Consider the following 18,350-nt stretch of genomic DNA (forward strand, 5'->3'; position numbering starts at 1 on the left):
GAGAAACTATACAATAACAATTCTGAGTCAGGGTACCGAGTCAGGGGGTACCGGTACCGGGTCAATGTGCGGGGGTACAGGTTAGTTGAGGTAATTGAGGTAATATGTGCATGTAGGTAGAGGTAAAGTGACTATGCATAGATAATAAACAGTGAGTAGAGGCAGTGAAAAAAAGGGGGGCATTGTAAATAGTCCGGGTAGCCATTTGATTAGCTGTTCAGCGTTCTTATGGCTTAGGGGTAGAAGCTGTTAAGAAGCATTTTGGATCTAAACTTGGTGCTCTGATACTGCTTGCCGTGCGGTAGTAGTGAGAATATTCTATGACTAGGGTGGCTGGAGTCTTTGGCAATGTTTAGGGCCTTCCAGTGACACCACCTGGTATAGAGGTCCTGGATGGCAGGAAGCTTGGACCCAGTGAAGTACTGGGCCGTACGTACTACCCTCTGTAGCTCCTTGCGGTCGGAGGCCGAGCGTTTGCCATACCAGGCGGTGATGCAACCAGTCAGGGATGCTCCCGATTGTACACCTGTAGAAGTTTTTGAGGATTTGAGGACCCATGCCAAATCTTTGGGGAATAGGCGTTGTCGTGCCCTCTTCATGACTGTCTTGGTGTGTTTGGACCATTTTAGTTTGTTGGTAATGTGGACACCAAGGAACTTGAAGCTTTCAACCTACTCCACTAAAGTCCTGTCGATGGGAATGGGGGTGTGCTCGGCCCCCTTTTTCCTGTAGTCCACAAAGTCTCTGACCTCCTCCCTATAGGCTGTCTCATCATTGACTGTGATCAGGCCTACGACCGTTGTGTCGTCGGCAAACTTAATGATGGTGTTGGAGTCGTGCTTTGCCACGCAGTCATGGGTGATTAGGGAGTACTGGTAGGGACTAAGCATGCACTCCTGAGGGGCCCCCGTGTTGTGGCAAATGTTTTGTTGCCTACCTTTACCACCAGGGGGCATCTCGTCAGGAAGTCCAGGATCCAGTTGCACAGGGAGGTGTTTAGTTTCAGGGTCTTTAGCTTAGTGATGAGCTTTGAGGGCACTGTGGTGTTGAACGCTGAGCTGTATTCAATGAACAGCATTCTCATGTAGGTGTTGCTTTTGTCCAGGTGGGAAAGGGCAGTCTGTAGTGCAATAACGATTGCGTCATCTGTGGATCTGTTGGTGCGGTATGCAAATTGGAGTGAGTCTAGGGTTTCTTGGATGATGGTGTTGATGTGAGCCATGACCAGCCTTTCAAAGCATTTCATGGATACAGACGTGAGTGCTACGGGTCAGAAGGTATTTAGGCAGGTTACCTTGGTGTTGTTGGGCACAGGGACTATGGTGGTCTGCTTGAAGGATGTAGGTATTACAGACTCTCTCAGGGAGAGGTTGAACATGTCAGTGAAGACACTTCCCAGTTGGTCAGCGCATGCTCAGAGTACACGTCCTGGTAATTTGTCTGGCCATCCGCCCTTGTGAATGTTGACCTGTTTGAAGGTCTTACATCGGCTACGGAGTGCATGATCACACTATCGTCCCGAACATCTGGTGCTCTCATCCATGATTCAGTGTTGCTTACCTGGAAGCGCGCATATAAGTAATTTAGCTCGTCTGGTAGCCTCGTGTCACTGTTCAGCTCGCGGCTGGGATTTGTAGCATCTGCATCATCTGACCACTTCCGTAATGAGCGAGTTACTGGTACTTCCTGCTTTTGTTTTTGATTGGAAGGACAGAAATATGGTCAGATTTGCCAAATTGAGGGCGAGGGAGAGCTTTGTACGCGTCTCTGTGTGTGGAGTAATTGTGGTCTCGAGTTTTTCTTCCATCTGTTTGCTCAAGTAACATGCTGGTAGAAATGAGGTAAACAGATTTAATTTTGCCTGCATTAAAGTCACCGGCCGCCTCTGGATTTGCATTTTCTTGTTTGCTTCGTGCCAGCATCGTTTTGTGATGGTAAATAGACAGCTACAAAAAATATAAATTAAAACTTTTTTGCCGAGCAAAACCTCGAGACTTCCTAATATTACATTTCATGCACCAGCTGTTATTGACAAATAGACACAGACCGCCACACTTTGTCTTACCGGAGGCAGCTGTTCTGTCTTGCCGATGCACGTACATTTTTTTACTGGAACAGCCAACTGTATATTATCCATGTCGTCGTTCAGCCACGACTCGGTGAAACATAAGATATTACAGTTTTTAATGGCCCGTGTTGCAGTCAGTGGGTGGAGTATACACTCTGCACTATGCAACAATATGGAGGAGTGTTTCATTACGATCAAGAGGTGGAGGATTAGGTGAGTATTAGGGGATGACGTGAGGGTTGGGGGCAGTGGGGTGGAAGGGGCTGAAACCATCTGCCTTGTCACATACACAGTGGGTGTTTTCCCACACACTCATTCACACACGCACACTCCACATACAAATGAAACACTGTGTGATGAATTATATTCATCTTGTCAGCCTGTATCTATCCTCTGATCAATGACCTTTGTGTGTGTAAAGACAGGATGACCCACCCGGGGTCTCACTATTTTGTGTGTGTGTGTGTGTGTGTGTGTGTTGTTAATACTAGTGCCAGAGGCATACAGAGGCAGACCTAGCTGTCTGTCTGACAGCTGTCTGTCGGTTCAGGATGGTTAATTCAGAGTGTATTGTGTGTACATGTCCTGTTGTCGTCTGTTGGCTATTTATTTTATTTACTTTTCCATTGGCTCCTGTGACTGACTTGTGATCTGACTTTTTATGCTAGTGTTCTGACAGGGTGCCATGGTAAAACACAGAGAGGGAGAGAGGAGAAGGAAAGCGAGAGAGACGTGTGTGTGTGTGTGTGTGTTTTACAACGTCACCTGTGCTAAATATGCTTTTGATTGTCCTGCTGAATCATTTTGTTGGTTCTTAGTATCTGGAGATTAGCCATTAGGTTATATATATATACACACAAACACACACACACACCAGGAGGACACCTTATTGGTTTGGTTTTAGTTTGAAACGCCAACGTCCAAATTTGTGTTTTTCTTGAAACCACCATTGTTAACAGAATCAATCCAGTACGAGCATGGTTCTCTTTGTCTCAGAGGGCTTCTGTATCCCAAATGGCACCCTACTCTGTACATGGGGCCTATAGGGCTCTGGTCAAAAGTAGTGCACTATGCAAGGAATTGGATGCCATTCGGGACATAACCATGATACAGATGGCACAGCCTGGACATAAATTCTTCCTGTTTCCTGCCTCGTTATTTTCTCATCCAGGAAGTCACGGAATCCCTTTGATATTATTATGTGTGAATATTAACTCAAAAAGAGGGGTCTGGTCAAAAGGGTGTCCTAAGTGATGCAGCCCAACACTTGGTTTAGTGTTGGAAAAACTGTGTCAACCAATCACAGGGAGCTTACATAGAGAGGAGGGGGTGGAGGCATCCTGTTTCTGTTTCAGTTGGGAAAAGGCTTTCAACAGTTAAGTCACCTGGTGGTGTGTGTGTGTGTGTGTGTGTGTGTGTGTGTGTGTGTGTGTGTGTGTGTGTGTGTGTGTGTGTGTGTGTGTGTGTGTGTGTGTGTGTGTGTGTGTGTGTGTGTGTGTGTGTAGTTCTGCATGCACCCAGTGTACCAAAACAGGACAACACTCAGTGCAACACACTGAGAGACAGGATAACATGGCAGTAGAGTGTTTGACCATTCCTCTGACTGAGTGTGTATTGAGTGTGGGTGTTAGTGCATGTGTGTGTTACCTACACTATATTGTAGCATGCTTAAAAACAGGAGAAGGTGACGGAAGGAACAACACACAGTGCGCTGTAAACCCCAATGTGCTGTCATTACTCAAAACGTTTGAGGAAACCCATTGCACTTAATACAGTTACTTAAAGAGATTTTGTAGTCATTACTCAATCTGATAGTCAATGAGTCACTGTGACACCCCCAATATGCCAAGCCTCCTATATAATTTCTGAGTGTGCCTTGCCTTATCGAGTGAATTGTAGGGTTACCAGCCATGACTGTATTTATTTGTGACAGAGACATAGTTGTTAAATTAGTTTATTTTAATTCCTGTGGCCTTCACCAAGTGAGTTCCTAGGTGGATGTTATCATTGTGGGTAAAGTCTTTACAACAATACTTATCTAATATGGCCTTATTTTGAGGCCTAAAACAGTTTACATGCCACAACAGGCCTGCAAGTAGACTGCAAAATTCCAGTAACTTTGACAAAACTCCAAGATTTTCATAAAAATCCTGGTTGAAGGATTTCAATGAATCTTCCAACTGGGGTTTTTAGGAAACTTGGGAAATGCAACCCTACCTGCAAGTCACATTATGTTGGCTTGATGTGTGAAGTGTAATTGCTGTTGGTTTCCAGCCAGAGTTAAGATAGCCAACAGTTGGAATGGTTATTTAACTGCAACCTGCATTCATAATGATTGCAAGAGCTAAACGGACTGCAAGGAGACTACCTAAGCCATTTAAACTAAAACTACCATTTCAGTAGTTTAGAAAAATGTATGTTATTAATCTTTGTGTAGCAATAATCACTCAATCACTCAATGTACATGAAAAAAACACAGATATGAAAAACAATTCCCCAAAAGATCAACCTGCAGTAGAGCATGTTGGGAAGAAGCATATATTTGTTATTATCATAACTTTAAAAAAAGTAGTTGATATGACTTCTCAATTCATGTTGATTCAGTACCACATAAACATGTTTTTTTTAACTGAATTAACTTTGAGTTCAACTTACTAGAAGTATTAGAGTTAATGTCTTGGGGTTTACAGTATGAGACAGAGACAAACAGATAGCAGGACATACAGTCACATACAGGCAGGCCTTCATACGGACAGACAGAGAGTGACAGGGACAGAGAGATACTAACATAGACAGAGGAACAGACAGAGTGACACACACACACACACACACACACACACACACACACACACACACACACACACACACACACACACACACACACACACACACACACACACACACACACACACACACACACACACACACACACACACACACACACACACACACACACACACACACACACACAGAGAGAGTGACAGAGACAGACAGGCAAATAGAGGGGTACAGGCGGCTGGAGGCTTAGTTAATTATTTAATTGGAGCAGGAGGAAGAGAGTCAATTATTAATGAAGGGATGGAGAGAAGCAATAATTCAAATCAGAAGGAGGGGGATGGAGGGTGCGATAGATGGTTAAAAACATGTTAAGGGTGGCGAGAGGAGCTAGGCTGTAGTAGAGGTTAGGTAAGGGACAAAGAGAGGGTTAAGATATGGAGAGATAAGAGTGAAAGGATAGAAAGAGAGGGATGAGGAAAGTTCATAGATGTTCCATGTATGGGCCACATCCTACGATCTTTGTTTCCACGTCTTCCTGTGATTCTCTGTGGTTGCTGCTTCTAGTGGTGATCTGGCGTTCCTGGCTGGTGAATAGGTTATATCTCTGTTTTGCTGACCCATGATGATCACTGCTGCCTCATAGGCTGGACTATCATTCTCAGCCTGGCCTCAGCATTAGCTAATTGAGCTGTCTGTATTAGTTATGGGGCCTGAATTGGAGGATTGGCTCTCCTGTAGGTTCAGCGTGTTTGTTTTGGCATGGTGGTCAGCCAGTGTTGACTCTCGTGTCAATGCTGACTTTCTCTGAACCCTTCCCTGTATGGGGAAGCAGAATCATTGTCACGTCGTGTATGTAGGTGGCAGGAAAGTCAATCGCAGGAGAATCAAACTTGGTATATATGGAGTACTTTATTAACTTAAAACACAAACTCCAAAATCAAAGTCCATAATAAAATAAATGTGGGTACAAGAACCCGTCGCACACCAATCCATAAAACATGAACATAACAATAAACAATCTCTGACAAGGACATGGGGGGGAAACAGAGGGTTAAATACACATAATATAATGAATGGGATTGGAACCAGGTGTGTAAGCAGACCAGACAAAAGCAATGGAAAATGAAACATAGATCAATGATGGCTAGAAAACCAGTGACATCGATTACCACCCGAACAAGGAGAGGCATCGACCTCAGCAGAAGTCGTGACAATCATTTGACCACAACACTCTTTAGAAATAGGCATATGGGAGTTTTGGGGCTGTTTTATGGAGTTATTGTGGAGATTAATGCTTGATGTGACCATGACTATCATTGTGTTTGTGTATTTCTGGTCAATGATTCACCTGATCACCCTGGTGACAGAGACTAGGGGTGTGGAGTGGTGGTAGGCTGACTCGAACCATGCTCATCCTTCCCGGTAATGGAGAAGTGTGCATGTGAGAGAGAGAGCGCGAAAGACAGAGATTATTTATTTTTTTACTTAACTAGGCAAGTCAGTTAAGAACAAATTCTTATTTTCAATGACGGCCTAGGAACAGCGGGTTAAGTGCCTGTTCAGGGGCAGAACGACAGATTTGTACTTTGTCAGTTTGGGAATTCGAACTTCCAACCTTTCGGTTACTAGTCCAATGCTCTAACCACTAAGCTACCCTGCTGCCCCTACAGAGAGAGCGAAAGAGTGACAGACTGAGCGAGATAGAGGGATTGTATTACAGTAAGCTAGTCAGTGTGTTGTGCAGTGGCATCCTCACACGTGTAAATTCCACACACAACTGCACTGCCTCTTGGGAAGCAGAAGACACTGATTTGATTCATGCTTGACCTCACTATCTCCCTTCTCTCTTTTCTCTATTTCCTCTCTCTCTCTCTTTCTGCTCTCCCTCTTTTCTCTGTGTGGGAGATTGTCCCAGTTACGCTCAACCCCATATGCCACTGTCTCTGTCTCAGTGGCGTAGCGCAGTTTCGTGCCCCCCTCCCCCCACAAGGTCCATACATTTTGTAGTTTAAAGCAAATTCATATCTTTTTTTTATGGCTTATGACATGTTCATATGCTATCTGGGGGGCCCAACCTCCAGGGGGAACCCAAAGCTTGGGGGGTCCACTCACCTTGCCTGGGCAGCTGGGGTGAATGCTACACATATTTTGAGACTGGAGACAAAGAGCTCTATCTGTCTCTTTATATTCTCTCTCTCTCTCTCTCTCTCTCTCTCTCTCTCTCTCTCTCTCTCTCTCTCTCTCTCTCTCTCTCTCTTCCTCTAATCTCTCTCTTTCTGTTTCTGTCCACTCCTTTTTTCTCTCGCTCTCCCTCTCTCTATCTATATATGTTTTTCTCTCTTACCTCCCCCATGTCCTTCATCACCCCCCCCCCCCCTCTCACTGTGAGAGAATGGAGTTGTATGTATCTGAGCTATAGATCAACAGCCGTGGGTAGTAGGAAGTGCTGGCGCAGGTCTTCAGGGGAACTAGCTAACAGAGGAGGGAGGGGCTCCTGTCAAACACAATCACTCCATATGTCTGATTAGAGGACTCGATCATCTGCGATCAATGAAAACACATCCCTCTTTTCTCCCCTCTATCCCTCCATATTTTCCCCTCTCTCCTTTGAGACCGTTTCCCAGTAGATCAATAGCCGTCAACTTAAAACCCTCTTCTATTTCCTTCTCCATCCCATCATATACTTTCTCCTCTTTCTTTGTTTTCCTCTGAGACTTGCTCTGTGCTCTCTCCCTGCCCTGGGCGGTTTCTGTTTTGAGGTATAATCACAGCGGTTGGTTTGTCAGTGGTTGGACCGCACTGGAGTGATAGGGAGGTCCCAGTGGTCTTTTCACGGTCAGTGAGAGTTGATGGGAGTGCAGGAGACGGTTAGTGACCGCAGAGCTACCACAGGGCAGAGCCAGATACAGTTCAGCGTTCACCATGAACTTTACTCAAAGTACCATGCACAACAACCAGGCAGAGAGGGTGTGTGTGTGTGTGTGTGTGAGTGTGTGTGTGCATGTAAGAGGGGTTTTGTCTTTGGACTGGGTCTGGTTCTCATTATATGTCTGTGTGTGTGTGTCCAACTTACTGAGAAACACCAGCCGTGCCACGCAGACCTCTACAAGTATCTAAGGAATGCCAGTCAGGGGGAGTGAAGATCAGGAGTTTGGCTCGTTGGTGCACTATGATGACCCTGTCTGTGTATGTGTGTGTGTGTGTGTGTGTGTGTGTTTCTTCGACTTCATTTTCATGTCCATAGTCCTCTGTCTATCTCTGTTCCTGTTTTTTCATTACCTCCTTTTTTGGATAGATCCTGTGTCTTAGAGGATCATGAATGTTTGTGTGGGTGCATGTGTACGTGTGTATGTGCGTCTGTTTGTGTGTTGAGTGTGTGTGCCTTTGCGAGCACTGGTGTGTGTTAATTGATATCAGTGTTTTTGAAAGCCTCTCCTCTGTGTGGTACTATCAGATAAGCAGTGCAGCTATTGTCTGTCTGTGTGTCTGTCTGTGTGTCTGTCTGTGTGTCTGTCTGTGTGTCTGTCTGTGTGTCTGTCTGTCTGTCTGTCTGTCTGTCTGTCTGTCTGTCTGTCTGTCTGTCTGTCTGCCTGCCTGCCTGCCTGCCTGCCTGCCTGCCTGCCTGCCTGCCTGCCTGCCTGCCTGTCTGTCTGTCTGTCTGTCTGTCTGTCTGTCTGTCCACTCTGAGTAGCTGTCCTTATCCTTATTTAAACTCCTAATGTGACTTACTGACCCTCTGAAGGTTGTGTGTTTAAGAGCGAGAGAGAGAAAGAATATAAGGGAATTTCCTCTCACTGTTTTCCAAAAGTGCAGGAAAACAGTGAGCGGACATTGCTCTTTCCTCTATGTATTTGATTACATTTTTGTCCAGCTCCTGTGAATATTTTAGATGTTTGTAAAAACCATCTCCTTTCCTCTCCACTGCTTCTCAGCTCCTACCATATATACTAAAATGCAGATATATGTGATTCGTTTCAGGAAACTAGGTGTATGTCGCACGTCACTACTTCACAGGAAAGACATTTGAACATAGAAAATAAATGTTTATCAAAATGTTGCCAGAAATGACTTCTGGAACATGTGAACTTTCATGTGCTTTAATAACAAACTTGTATTCCATCCATAAATACATAAAAATTGTTACATTACGAGCATAGTTGGTTTAGCCACGGAAAAAGGCTTCCTGCTACACCTTCCTGCTAGCCATGATTGGCTGAGATAAGGGATGGGCTTGAAATGCCGGAGATGAGTTTGGATTGATCTGCAATGCATGCTTCTGCATGCTTCTGTCAATAGCGTGAGTTGTTCAGTATGTGTTGATAGTATTTTCTACAGTGCCGTTTTTGAGCGATATAACGTTAGCCATCGAGAACTACAAAAGTTTTGCTACTTTTCTCAACAACATTGATGCCCTGTATTTAGTCTACATTTTCAGATATTATACATTTCTCATGTCAGAAAGTAATTTTCATTGCAAGTTAAGCGTACTGTTAGTTAGCAAACTTTAGCCATCTATTGCTAAGCAAGTCAGGTAAGAACAACTTCTTAATTTCAATGACTGCCTAGGAACAGTGGGTTAACTGACTTGTTCAGGGGCAGAATGATAGATTTGTACCTTGTCATATCAGGGATTTGACCGTGCAACCTATCGGTTACGAGTCCAACACTCTAACCACTAGGCTACGCTGCCGCCCCATATGACCTGTATAGAAATATTATTTGAATCAGAAGCCAGTTGCATTGCTAGTTATAGCCTAATGTTAGCTAGCTAACATTGAACCTAGTTGGTTAGCTCTTTAGCTACCTGCAGATTGTTTGTATTGGTAGTGGTATGAGTTGGCATTATGCCGGTTCATTGTTTAGCTAGCGGGATACAAAATACTGAATTTCACCAGATGATTACATTACCCATCAAGTTAGCCAGGTGTGTCTGGGGGTGATTACGGCCATCTATTGTATTTCATCAACATGTGTACATGTCTAGACAATAGTGATCCATCCACTTAGTTCGATGTGGCTGGGGGGTGATTATAGCATTTCCTTCACATGACCCATCAATTTAGTGTGTTGGGTAAGCGTCATCTAATAATGATAAAACTATTTTATCTGGACACTTTCTGTTTTTGATTTTGCTACTAAGCAAATAACCATTTCACTGTACCGTTTGCACCTTCTGCATCCTGTGCATGTGACAAATAAACGTAGATTTTGTTTGACATAGTGTGTGTTTACCAGAGATAGTAATGTGAAGAACAACCTGACCTGTACCAAAGTCAGATTAGGATATAGGCCAAGGACTAGATAAGTTTACCTGGGGTTTTTCCTTATTGTAGGCTACTACTTTTACCGCATTTAGTCTGGAAATCTTTGGTTGTTCACTAAACTAATCTCTCTGTTTGTTTAGTACATAGCCTCACATATGAATCCTTAAAGAGGTGGGTGGGGCGAAGGCTTAACCTCTTGGAACTCCCCATCCCGGATCCGGGATCGTGACTAAAGCCTCAGGCTCATTAGCATAACGCAACATTAACGATTTCTGAAAATCGCAAATAAAATGAAAATAATGCTCTCAAGCTTAGCCTTTTCTTAACAACACTGTCATCTCAGATTTTCAAAATATGCTTTTAACCATAGAAATTGACTAATTTGTGTAAGAGTATGCAAAGCTAGCATAGCATTTTGAGTAGCATTTAGCACGCAACATTTTCACAAAAACCAGATAACCAAATAAATAAAATCATTTACCTTTGAAGAGCTTCGGATGTTTTCAATGAGGAGACTCTCAGTTACATACCAAATGCGCAGTTTTTCCTGAAAGCGTCTGTGTGTAGGAGAAATCGTTCCGTTTTCTACATCGCATCTGGCTACCGAAACGAACCGAAAATTCAGTCACCTACAACGTCAAACTTTTTCCGAATTAACTACATAATATCGACCGAAACATGGCAAACGTTGTTTGGAATCAATCCTCAAGGTGTTTTTTCACATATCTCTTCATTGATATATCGTTCGTGGAAGCTTGCTTTCCTCTCTGAATCCCATGGAAAAATACTGGCAGCTGACTTTTGCGCACCAATTTCGGCGCAGGACACCGGGCGGACACCTGGTAAATGTGGTCTCTTATGGTCAATCTTCCAATGATCTGCCTACAAATACGTCACAATGCTGCAGACACCTTGGGGAAACGACAGAAAGGGTTGACTCACTCCTCTCGCATTCACAGCCATATAAGGAGACAATGGAAAACAGAGCCTCAAAAATCCTGCTCATTTCCTGGATGCCGTCTCATCTTGGTTTTGCCTGAAGCTCACGTTCTAGGGCACGCACGGAAAATATCTTGGTAGTTCTGGACACGTCAGAGTGTTTTCTTTCGAAAGCTATCAATTATATGCATAGTCGAGCATCTTTTTGTGACAAAATATCTTGTTTAAAACGGGAACGTTTTTCATCCAAAAATGAAATAGCGCCCCCATAGCATCAAGAGGTTAAGAGAGTGTGGACGATGCGGAATGGGTGTAGACAAAGAAGAGCTCTCCAGTGGGTGTATCAAAACATTCAAGGGACATTTTCTCAAAAGTGGGTTACAAAGTTTATCAACTTTCAAAGCAGAAATACTTTCCCATTGTTCCTCAACACCAGTGTATAATATACCATTTTCCAGCTTTGGGTCTCTACTTTTATCCAATTCATAAATCAACGTTTAAAATGTTGCTACATAAGACAGAATTGATGCAGTCAGTCACACAGATATGTAGTCATACTATGACTGACAGATAAAACCCAGTATTATCAGGCATGTGTGTTCTCCTCCCTGGCTGGTCTCTCTCTCTCTCTCTCTGTCTCTCTGTCAGTCAGTCAGTCAGTCAGTCAGTCAGTCAGTCAGTCAGTCAGTCAGTCAGTCAGTCAGTCAGTCAGTCAGTCAGTCAGTCAGTCAGTCAGTCAGTCAGTCAGTCAGTCAGTCAGTCAGTCAGTCAGTCAGTCAGTCAGTCAGTCAGTCAGTCAGTCAGTCAGTGAGAGACTGACTGACAGACAGTCTGTTTGCATCCCAAATGGCTCCCTATATAGTGCTACCTTTGACCAGAGCTCTACGGGTCTTGGTCTAAAGTAGTGAACCGAATAGTTAATGGAGAGGAAATGTAATCAGTCGGGCTTGTCAGTGGCGTTTAGGCCTGTCACAGACTGTTAGATCTCCATCCACATCCTGAAGACATACACACACGAACAACAGGCACAACCATTTCTCGACCTCAGAGAAGGAAGCGGTAGGAGATAAGGAGAGTTCATTACAGTGTTAGAGGCATAGAGAGTTTCTGTGTTGACAGTGTCTCTATAGGCTCTCACACACACAGAGTCAGTGACACACTCTGGGTTGTGTTCAAGGGTGGGTGGGGGGGAATGCGAGTGCAGCACATTCATCAGAAATGACATTTTACGCCTCACTTTCTCACCCTCCCAGCTCCCCATTCTCTGTCCACCGTCAGTGACCGTTAGCAGTCGATGTCTGTCATGCTGTTTTGTGTGTGTGTGTGTGTGTGTGTGGCAGCAACATTCCTAAATACCACATGTGTTTTGCTCTTGCGGTTCAGAGGGGTGGACTGGTTTCTTCTGAGAGGATTTCTAGGGAACACGTTTCAGACAACCTTTATCCATGTCATTGTTAATCCAACCCATGTGGTGTCAGCCTGACAAACAACCTTTCTCCATGTATGTCTGCCTTTGCATCTCTGTGTGTAGGCTATATTATACCACCCGTCTGGCATAACCATTTGTTGTTATCGGGCTCAGGAGTGTGTGTGTTTGTGTGTGTCCGGCCTGGAATCAGAGTCAGGTCGGTAACATGACAGCTGACCTATAATGATTAGCTCTGTTTGTATTTACAGTCTCCTGTCTGTCAAAACCACTTACCCCTATCAAACTCCTAACCCCTACCCCCTCCGCAACCGCCTACCCCCTTACCCGACCTTCTCTGTTTAGAACTAGCCACTTGTCATGGACATATAGTACCTTTACCTCACCATAAAACAACCTCAAACATTGTATGAAACATAGGCCTAACTATGAAGCATAAAACAACCTTACACCATCCATACACAAGGCTACCTTATATCTAGTAATGTATACTGCAGCAGTATTATCACGCAACCATTTATTATAATGAGACACAGAGAGACAGGCTACCATATACTGCCTGCTGCTGGAGATTGTCCACCACACACACACACACAAACTCACTCACACACACACACACATGCATTGAGATTGCCTTTGTGTGGTAACTGCGTGAAACCTACCATGCCTTAGTTAGCATGTGGTGTCTAACGGAGTTACATAGCTGAATGCCTTGGCCCAGGCTGTTAATAGGATAAAGACCTAACTCTGCATCTGAAAAAAAAGTTGTTTTTTTTTACCACCACAGCTCTGTGTGTGTGTGTGTGTGTGTGTGTGTGTGTGTGTGTGTGTGTGTGTGTGTGTGTGTGTGTGTGTGTGTGTGTGTGTGTGTGTGAAGCATAGGAGTGTGTGGTGCTTTGTAGGGTGTTTTCAGAGTGCAGAATGTGATAATTGGAAGAAATCACAGGTTTAACACAGGATACAGGAAAACAACAGATTATGAGGCATGGAATCGTCAGTGGTGTTACTCTTTTGCAACATTGTGCAACACTATTCAAGGTTCTATATGTTTTGTATGTGATATGGTGTATGTACTGTACGTAGTTGTATATGCACACTCCGCCTTCTCCCTTGAGTGCCAAAATATAGGTAAGTACAGTAGTGATCTATGTCTCAAAACATCCTTCATTTGTTCAGTTATAGCTCAATCAGTTACAAAATCATGTCCGATGAGCTACAGAGATCCTATAATTCATAGTGTTTCTATATATACAGTAATTGTATGCGGTGATCCACCTCATTATTGTCTGGCTAATCTTCCATAAACCCACTAATCTCTGCTGATGTGTGGCTGTATGTCTGTATTCCAAAGTGCACATTTGGCCAGCCCCCCCCCCCCCCCCACACACACACATACATGGATGGATGTTTTTATGTTACAGTATATGTGTAAATACCATTACTGGTGGATAGAGGGACTGAAGGAGGCTGACTTATGAGTGGATCTCTTCTCCTCTGCTATTCTACTCTGACTGTAATGAATCTGCTGTGTGTGACTGAGTGGATATATTCATCAGGACTTCTCTTCAGTTGCATGGTGGATAAATGCAGGTGGATGGGATCGACAGTGTAGCCTAGCACATCACAATGCAACACAACTCAACACAGCTATCTACAGTAGCTCATAACATTGTTGTGGAGTGTGTGTGTGTGTGTGTGTGTGTGTGTGTGTGTGTGTGTGTGTGTGTGTGTGTGTGTGTGTGTGTGTGTGTGTGTGTGTGTGTGTGTGTTTGTGTGTGTGTGTGTGTGTGTGTGTGTGCGTGCGCGTGTGGACATGTGCATGTGGGTGCGCTTGTGTGTGTCGTTACAGTGTTTGTGCATGTGATGGGTCACTGTTCCCTTAGGGCCTGTTTATGGGCACCATATTGGCTTTCCAGGGCGTGGCCGATTGATTTGATATGATTTCCATGGTGGTGTCAGAGGAGCTGGTAGTGAACAATGGAGCCACGGCCCCTCCCCCTTAATACCCAGCCCCGCCACCCGGGCGAGAGAAAGGCATCACCTTCTGGGGGTTGTCGGGGTGACCAGAGCAGCGCTAAGCAACCAGCTCCTCTCTGCAGGAGTGGGTGGCTGTATCCCAAATGACACCCTGTTCTTTATATCTGTATCCCAAATGACACCCTACTCCCTATTTAGTGCACTACTTTTGACCAGAGCCCAAAATGGTGCACTACCTACGGAATAAAGTGCCATTTGGGATGCAGACTGTGTTCTTAGCAGAGACTGGGGACAGAGCTGAGGGTCATGTTTAATTACTAAGGGTCATGTTTAATAACAATATCATGAAGGGGGTTGAAAATGGCTTTGCAACTGTAACTGGTTGCTGTTGTTTCTGAGGGGTAGTTATTGGAGCATGTATGGTAGAGTATGTGGGAGTTGAAATGGACATGTTTTGTTAATGTGGAGTTTATGAGGCAGGGAATAGTATCTGGTGCAGGGTTAGTGATTGTGACAGGAGAGGAGAGGGAGGCTTGGATGTATAGAGGCTTGGATGGAGGGAAGGAGGGAAGTTCTATCATCCACTGACCCCCAACTGTCACTGTAACCACACACACACACACACACACACACACACACACACACACACACACACACACACACACACACACACACACACACACACACACACACACACACACACACACACACACACACACACACACACACGTTTAACAGCTGTTATACCCATCAATCATCTACAGCCGTGGCCAAAAATATTGTCACCCTTGCACCAAGTAACTCAAAATGTTCCCTATTAATAAGTTGAAATGTAACAATGTATTTGGTCTCCACAATTATTTACTTGACTGTTAATATTACAGAACCTTTGTTTTTGATTAAGAACTTAATGTATCCATTTAAATCAGAAAATAAACAGAAATGGCAAAAGACAAAATTATTGACACCATAGACTTAACCCATTTAATCCACAATTCATTGCACCTGAAATGCTTTCATTGTGTACATCACTGTCAAGTGACCAGTACATGTGTCTTCCTGGAACAGTGCTGTACCCAGATGTGAAAGAGATCACATAGAATGTAAGGAGCTCATCCAAACTCATACACAGTTGCTTGTCCTTGGTCTGGGTGGAGTAGAGGTTGGACATTTCAATGGTGATCTCTCTTAAGGTGGGTGGATACATTAGTAGGAAAACATCCATTGGGTTGAGGGCAGCTTTGGTTTACACATTCTACAGCATTTGGGCTGTATACTATGCGTTTTGAAATCACAGCGGTGGCAGGCTTCTTCGATCGTTTGAACACTCTATCTTTATTTTTGACCACCTGCAGCTTTTCCCTTGGCTCTTCTGGCTGGCCCCTGTGGCTTGTAGACTCCCTTGGCTCTTCTGACTGGACCCTCTGGCGGGTAGAGGCCCTTGGCTCTTCATTTTCAACAGTGCAGGGGGTGGGGGAGATGGGGGAAGGGGTGAGGGTTAGATCATCATCACTGATAACGTTGTTCCTGTCATGATCTGTTTGCATAGGTTCAAGCATATGCATTCAATAGCCTGGGTGGGAAATGGATAAAACTAAAAGAAAGAACAGAGTATAAGTTAGCTAGTTATTGTTCTATGTATGTGTATACCTAGATGCACCCTTATCCCGCCGGTCACTATGGTTACTGCCAACATGTTTACTGATTCTATGGCCACACTGAGCAAAGTTGAGTAATTGCAAATGCTTATATCAATACTATACATCTTAAAGATGATGAGTACCAAAAATTATAGTCCTAACTTTTATGTTAACATACTTTACTAACCTTTTGTTTGGGAGCTTTGAAGCAACCATCCTCTTCTCATGGTGCAACCAGGAAGTAAACAGCTCTGGTCATGTGACAATTTACACTAAACATGTGACAGTGCACATATTTCATTGAGACCCTTTATTATTTCAAAATTTGCTGGAAATTGATACATCATTCAGTAACATTTTTAGAGCCTTATTACTGAGCTTTTTTTTACAGTCACTTTTGTGACTGATTAGATTAAATTGGTTAATGGTAGCACAGCCTTTGGTCAAAATAACTGCAATCAAGCGCTTCCTATAACCATAAATGAGCTTCCTCCACCACTCTACTGGCAGTTTGGCCCACTTCTCTTGTGCAAACTGCTCCAGTTCTCCCAGATTTGAAGGGTGCCTTCTCCCAACTGCTGATTTCAGTTCTCTCCACAAGTTTTCAATGGGATTTAGATCTGGACTCATTCCTGGCCACTTCAGAACAATCCAGCATTTTGCCCTGAATCATTCCTGGGTCCTTTTTGAAGTGGGTTTGGGGTCATTGTCCTTCGACGGAGACCCAACTTTCTGACACTGGGTCTGATATTGCGCTCCGAAATGCCTTGTTATTCTCCTGATTTCATGATGCCAAGCACACGTTCAAGGCACCCAGTGCCAGAGGCAGCAAAGTAACCCCAAAAACATCACTAAAGCTCCTCCACGTTTGACTGTGGGGAAGGTGTTCTTTTCTTTGAAGGCTTTATTTTGTTTTCTGTACACATAGCGATGGTGTGCTTTACCAAATAGTAACATAGTGATTTTGGCATGTTCAAGTGCGTTTTAGGAAATTTCAGTCGGCTTTCTTAATGTCTCTCTCTCTGCAGTGGGATCCTCTTGTGTCTCCTACCATATAACCCCCTTTCATTGAGTTGGCGACTGATGGTGCGAGTTGAAACTGTCGTACCTTGTGTCTGAAGGGTAGTTTGAATCTGTGTGGCAGTTGATCGAGGTGTTTTCACCACCAATCCAAACAATCCTTCACTGCAATATTCCATCAATGTTTCACTTGAGGCCACATCCAGTGTGGTTTATAACAGTGGCATGGGCCTTAATTTAAACTTCTTGATAGCATTACATATGGTGGAAACAGGAACATCAAGGACTCTGGAGATGGACTTGTAGCCTTGAGATTGTCCATGCTTGGCTACAATCTTGTGTCTGACCTCCTCAGATTATTCTATTTGTTTCTTTCTTTTCTCCACACTCATTGTGGTACACACCCTGGTTGAATTGGTGATTTGTATATTGCAGGCACCTGCCACTCACCACAGGTGATTTCAATTCAAACTAAAGGAGAATCACCTGCATGGAATCTAACTACTTCGAGAAGGTGCCAATAATATTGTCCAGGCCATTTCTTTGTGACCAGTCCAAATATATTTTGGGCCCAGTTGACCAACCCCCCCCCCCCCTTCAGGCACTGATTCTTGTGGCATCTCTTTGTTGTCTTCTTCAGATAGCTTTACGGTTCAAAGTGGATGGCCCATGATAATGTCCCAATTTCAATGTCTCACCTGGGCCGCCAACACTTTTGCCACCCATTATGTTTGTCCATTCCTCAACCAGTATACCAGCAACATAAGAGAAGTTTGTAACATATCTCTTCCCATGCTCACTCCACCTGGACTCCTGCCACACTCATGCGAGAAAAAACATGAGAGCTAAAGCAGTTGATAGCTTAGATTGGATGCTGTACACCGGTTGCTGGCTCGGACTCAGGTCTCTCGGTAGAAGTGGTGAGGACAGGGCCGTATTTGAATGCCTTTGTCTCTCTGCTTCAGCCAGTTAGAGGGGGTTTTGTGGTTCACACCATTATCGTGGTCAAATTATCCCTTCCATGCATTAAGACACCGACTGACGTCACCTTTCATGATAACCTCAAGAGAGGACAGATCAGAACAACAGTTTAGTTCAGTTCATTTCTGATTCAGGAAATCTAGACAAGCAGTGACTATATGACACATTATTATGTTTACCAATTATTCTTAATACAAACCTCAAACAATTGGCTCATACTCCCCATCACACTGTCAACACGATCACACAGCCACAGC

At 44.0% G+C, this 18,350-nt stretch overlaps 1 protein-coding gene across 1 annotated transcript in view; it reads left to right on the top strand.

Annotated features, from left to right (window-relative positions):
* The window catches only part of LOC135556239 (cadherin-2-like), an 83,956-nt gene that overhangs the window by 10,669 nt on the left and 54,937 nt on the right, over positions 1-18,350 (top strand). The window lies entirely within an intron of this gene.

Source organism: Oncorhynchus masou, chromosome 15 (assembly GCF_036934945.1).
Source record: "Oncorhynchus masou masou isolate Uvic2021 chromosome 15, UVic_Omas_1.1, whole genome shotgun sequence".
NCBI classification, from domain to species: domain Eukaryota; kingdom Metazoa; phylum Chordata; class Actinopteri; order Salmoniformes; family Salmonidae; genus Oncorhynchus; species Oncorhynchus masou.